Source organism: Crotalus tigris, unplaced genomic scaffold, assembly GCF_016545835.1.
Source record: "Crotalus tigris isolate CLP2741 ecotype Arizona unplaced genomic scaffold, ASM1654583v1 scf7180000020584.29791, whole genome shotgun sequence".
NCBI classification, from domain to species: domain Eukaryota; kingdom Metazoa; phylum Chordata; class Lepidosauria; order Squamata; family Viperidae; genus Crotalus; species Crotalus tigris.
In genome coordinates this window covers 1-5,357 of record NW_024098089.1, presented here as the reverse complement: position 1 = coordinate 5,357, position 5,357 = coordinate 1, and positions in this window count along the sequence as shown.

Below are 5,357 nucleotides of genomic sequence, written 5' to 3'. Positions count from 1 at the left end.
CCAACTTCCTGTCCGTTCGCAGCACTGTTCCTTGCTTTTTCCCGTGCTCTTTTCTGCACTACGTTGACGGAGCGCACGTCTACCGGCGAGGCCTCAGGAAGGAAAAAAGGAAGCCTGCTACTGCCTCAGGTGAGCCGAGCCATCCCCGCATTTCCCGATTCCAGAAAGATACCGGCTTTCTCTGTTACTTAGTTAGCGGGGGATCCCCACCTTCCCCCTCCCCCGCCTCCTCCCCGGCCACTCATTTGGTCCTCTCCCCTAAGATGTCCGCCTGGCCGTTCCTGGCCTTTCGCCGCCGGTGTCTGTAAAAATGCGACCGAGAACCGGTGGCGACGGCGGCGCCGGAGGTTGTGAGACTTGGTCTCTTTGCCCTCTTTCCCTTTCAGCTATAGGGGCTAAATTGGGAACGTAGAGACGAAGTTAGCTTGTTTTAATAAAACACTTCGGGGTCGTTTACGCGAGCTCAGCCGCGGCTTCTTTTTAGCTCCTTTTTAGAGGCGGGGCCGGCGGGACACGCTCCAGGCTTTTGTCGTCCGAGTCGGGAAGGGGGTTCCGACCCGTCTCGGGGGTCTCCTCGAAGGCTGCCAAGCAAGGCAGCCGTTGAATGGTGTTTTCCCAGCGCCCGAGTCCCGGATGTAGAAGAACCAGTCGTATCGCGCTTCCCTGTGTTACACCTTAAGAGGTTGCTCCTAAAAGTGCACCCCGCTCGCCCCCTTCAAGCAAATCCAGGTGTTTTTATTCAAGAATAGTTTTGTTTGTCCTGCCCTGCTATTTCTTTAAGGAGATCGTACGTATGTAGGTTTATATTTAGGTTTGATGTTTCTAAACTATATTTCTTAGAGATCCCTATGTATTAATCTAGGCGCAATATCAAATCTCTATTTGAAATTGTGTGCATTTTTATTAAGAAACAATCAATATAAAAATAAATGCAGTTTATTTTGAAAATGCGTATAACCTATCGTTCCCTTCTAGGTTTATCATTTAAAGGATGGATAAAAGGGATGATACTTGAGAAGCTGCAACTAATGGCTTTTATTATTTTGTTCGCCGTCCATCTAACTTTGTAGACCTTCGTCCAAAACAAGTCAGGGTTAGGAAGGGTAGGAGATTCCTTCCTTTCCTCGCCAGGTTGCCATAAACAGCCCACCCACCGCCCAGAGGTAAGAGAAAGGAAAAGCAGGTCTCTCTGGGGGAAGCAGGAGACCGGGTCTTTGCAGAGTCCGGCTTGCAATTTTGCTAACTTCCCCCAGTCACAGCTGCATCGACTGATGTAGCGGCCAGGAGGAAGGGTGGGGACGCCTGCCGGATGAAAGCTTCAGCCTTTTTGGAAAAGGCAGTGGAGAAAGGAGGTCACGCTCCCTGGATTTCCAGCCTAGAGCCTCCACAGGATGGGTGACCCCCCACCCCTTGCTGTGGCTGTTAAGAAGGAACTGGGGGGAAACAGGTAAGTTGTTCTTGAGGATTCCCCCCCCCTTTTTTTGCCACTTTCAGTGAGGTTAAGGCTTTTCCTTTTAAAGAGAAGGGATGGAAATGGAGTAAGGTTGGGAGCCCAGTAAAAACCCCAAGAGGAAGCGGGAAACAGGGTGGGAGTTTGCGATGGCCACCGCTCCTCTCAATATTGCAGTTTTGGTGGGAAATAGCGGGAGGGACCGCTCCAAGGGCCTTCCCACTAGCAGAGCTTGGCAGTCCACCGGAAAGGGCCTTTTCTGGCACACCTGGCAGGCCGTGCGACAGAATCTTTGGGTGATGCTCACGGGGCCCGCTTTCCGGGCATTTAGGGACAAGGTAAGAACGCATCTCTTTGGGCGAGCTTTTGATTTCTGAGCAATCCTCTTGTGTAAATTTAAGAGCGATTTCAATTGCGTTAATGGGGTTTGTAGATTACAGCGTTAGCGTTTTATGAAGCACTTTGATGGCAGAAGAAACAAAAATCGCCAACAAACTCGGAGTGCTTGGGTATTGTTAGGAGGGCACTGACTTTTCTAGGCTGCCTTATCTATGTTGGACTTCAACTCCCAGAATTCCTGAGCCAGCCCTGCTAAGGGACGGAAAACTGGTCAAATCAGATACTGCGGCCAGAAAAATAAATAAACCTCTTTAAGATGATTATTCTTGATTATTAAAACCTTATTAATATGAATAAGCCACAACAGGCCTTAACTCGGTTTAAGATTGGAACCAGGATTTCTTCTGCGCCCATGTCGCATCGACCGAGCCCCCCGTCGCCACGTTAATATTAAGAATAAAGCATTAAGAATAAAAATAGAGAAGAATAAGCTTCAAATGCTATTAAAAAGTATTTATTTCTTTGGGCGGCAGCAGTACCCGTTTTTGACCACAGGAGGGCAGTGTTTCCTGTCCCATAGCATTAACAAGGAGGCCGTCGTAGCTCTTTTGCCCAGGATCGGGACACCGAGAAGCTAAGCCCCAAAGCGCAGAGCGTCAGCCAAAGGGTCGCCACTCTATGCTCCTCCGAAAGGGACGGGCCGCTTCCCTCGGCCTTCTGCGCATGTCGGCCGGCTGGTTCTTGACGAGTAATCTGCGAGAGGCCCTCTCTGGACGGCGGGCTTCCTGTCCGTAGGTATCGGCCGTCCCCCAGGTGCTGCGGTAAAAGGACCTTTCCATCATGTCCGACTTCCGTTGGGTATTTTACCATTTCCTGGTAAAATACATGGGAAAATAACATTGGAGGAAAATTCCACTTAGGGTTAGGGTTACCTCACCATGAACTCCTAGAGCAAAATGGACATCGCCAACGAACTCGGAGTGCTTGGGTATGGTTAGGAGGGCACTGACTTTTCTAGGCTGCCCTTTCTATGTTTCCTGGTAAAATACATGGGAAAATCCCATTGGAGGAAAATTCCACTTGGGGTTAGGGTTACGTCACCTTGAACTCCTAGAGCAAAATGGACATCGCCAACAAACTCGGAGTGCTTGGGTATGGTTAGGAGGGTACTGACTTTTCTAGGCTGCCCTATGTATGTTTCGTGGTAAAATACATGGGAAAATCCCATTGGAGGAAAATTCCACTTAGGGTTAGGGTTACCTCACCATGAACTCCTAGAGCAAAATGGACATCGCCAACGAACTCGGAGTGCTTGGGTATGGTTAGGAGGGCACTGACTTTTCTAGGCTGCCCTTATCTATGTTTCCTGGTAAAATACATGGGAAAATCCCATTGGAGGAAAATTCCACTTAGGGTTAGGGTTACGTCACCATGAACTCCTAGAGCAAAATGGACATCGCCAACAAACTCGGAGTGCTTGGGTATGGTTAGGAGGGCACTGACTTTTCTAGGCTGCCTTATCTATGTTTCTTGGGAAAATACATGGGAAAATCCCATTGGAGGAAAATTCCACTTAGGGTTAGGGTTACATCACCATGAACTCCTAGAGTAAAATGGACATCGCCAACAAACTTGGAGTGCTTGGTATGGTTAGGAGGGCACTGACTTTTCTAGGCTGCCCTTTCTATGTTTCCTAGTAAAATACATGGGAAAATCCCATTGGAGGAAAATTCCACTTAGGGTTAGGGTTACGTCACCATGAACTCCTAGAGCAAAATGGACATCGCCAACAAACTCGGAGTGCTTGGGTATGGTTAGGAGGGCACTGACTTTTCTAGGCTGCCCTTTCTATGTTTCCTGGTAAAATACATGGGAAAATCCCATTGGAGGAAAATTCCACTTAGGGTTAGGGTTACGTCACCTTGAACTCCTAGAGCAAAATGGACATCGCCAACAAACTCGGAGTGCTTGGGTATGGTTAGGAGGGCACTGACTTTTCTAGGCTGCCTTATCTATGTTTCTTGGTAAAATACATGGGAAAATCCCATTGGAGGAAAATTCCACTTAGGGTTAGGGTTACGTCACCATGAACTCCTAGAGCAAAATGGACATCGCCAACAAACTCGGAGTGCTTGGGTATGGTTAGGAGGGCACTGACTTTTCTAGGCTGCCCTTCTATGTTTCCTGGTAAAATACATGGGAAAATCCCATTGGAGGAAAATTCCACTTAGGGTTAGGGTTACGTCACCTTGAACTCCTGAGCAAAATGGACATCGCCAACAAACTCGGAGTGCTTGGGTATGGTTAGGAGGGCACTGACTTTTCTAGGCTGCCTTATCTATGTTTCTGGTAAAATACATGGGAAAATCCCATTGGAGGAAAATTCCACTTAGGGTTAGGGTTACGTCACCATGAACTCCTAGAGCAAAATGGACATCGCCAACAAACTCGGAGTGCTTGGGTATGGTTAGGAGGGCACTGACCTTTCTAGGCTGCCCTTGTATGTTTCCTGGTAAAATACATGGGAAAATCCCATTGGAGGAAAATTCCACTTAGGGTTAGGGTTACGTCACCATGAACTCCTAGAGCAAAATGGACATCGCCAACAAACTCGGAGTGCTTGGGTATGGTTAGGAGGGCACTGACTTTTCTAGCTGCCTTATCTATGGTTTGGGTGGTAAAATACATGAATCATCAAACTCCCTGGAAAATGTTTCCTGGTAAAATACAGGAAATCCCATTGGTGGAAAAGGGTTAGGGTTACGTCACCGTGAACTCCTAGAGCAAAATGGACATCGCAACAAACTCGGAGTGCTTGGGTATGGTTAGGAGGGCACTGACTTTTCTAGGCTGCCCTATCTATGTTTCCTGGTAAAATACATGGGAAAATCCCATTGGAGGAAAATTCCACTTAGGGTTAGGGTTACGTCACCATGAACTCCTAGAGCAAAATGGACATCGCCAACAAACTCGGAGTGCTTGGGTATGGTTAGGAGGGCACTGACTTTTCTAGGCTGCCCTTTCTATGTTTCCTGGTAAAATACATGGGAAAATCCCATTGAGGAAAATTCCACTTAGGGTTAGGGTTACGTCACCGTGAACTCCTAGAGCAAAATGGACATCGCAACAAACTCGGAGTGCTTGGGTATGGTTAGGAGGGCACTGACTTTTCTAGGCTGCCCTATGTATGTTTCCTGGTAAAATACATGGGAAAATCCCATTGGAGGAAAATTCCACTTAGGGTTAGGGTTACGTCACCATGAACTCCTAGAGCAAAATGGACATCGCCAACAAACTCTGCGGAGGGAGTTTTCTAGGCTGCCCTATCTATGTTTCCTGGTAAAATACATGGGAAAATCCCATTGGAGGAAAATTCCACTTAGGGTTAGGGTTACGTCACCATGAACTCCTAGAGCAAAATGAACATCTAGAGCAAAATGGATGTCACCAACAAATTCGGAGTGCTTGGGTAAGGTTAGGAGGGCCCTGACTTTTCTAGCCTGCCCTATCTATGTTTGCTGGTAAAATACAAGGGAAAATCCCATTGGAGGAAAATTCCACTTAGGGT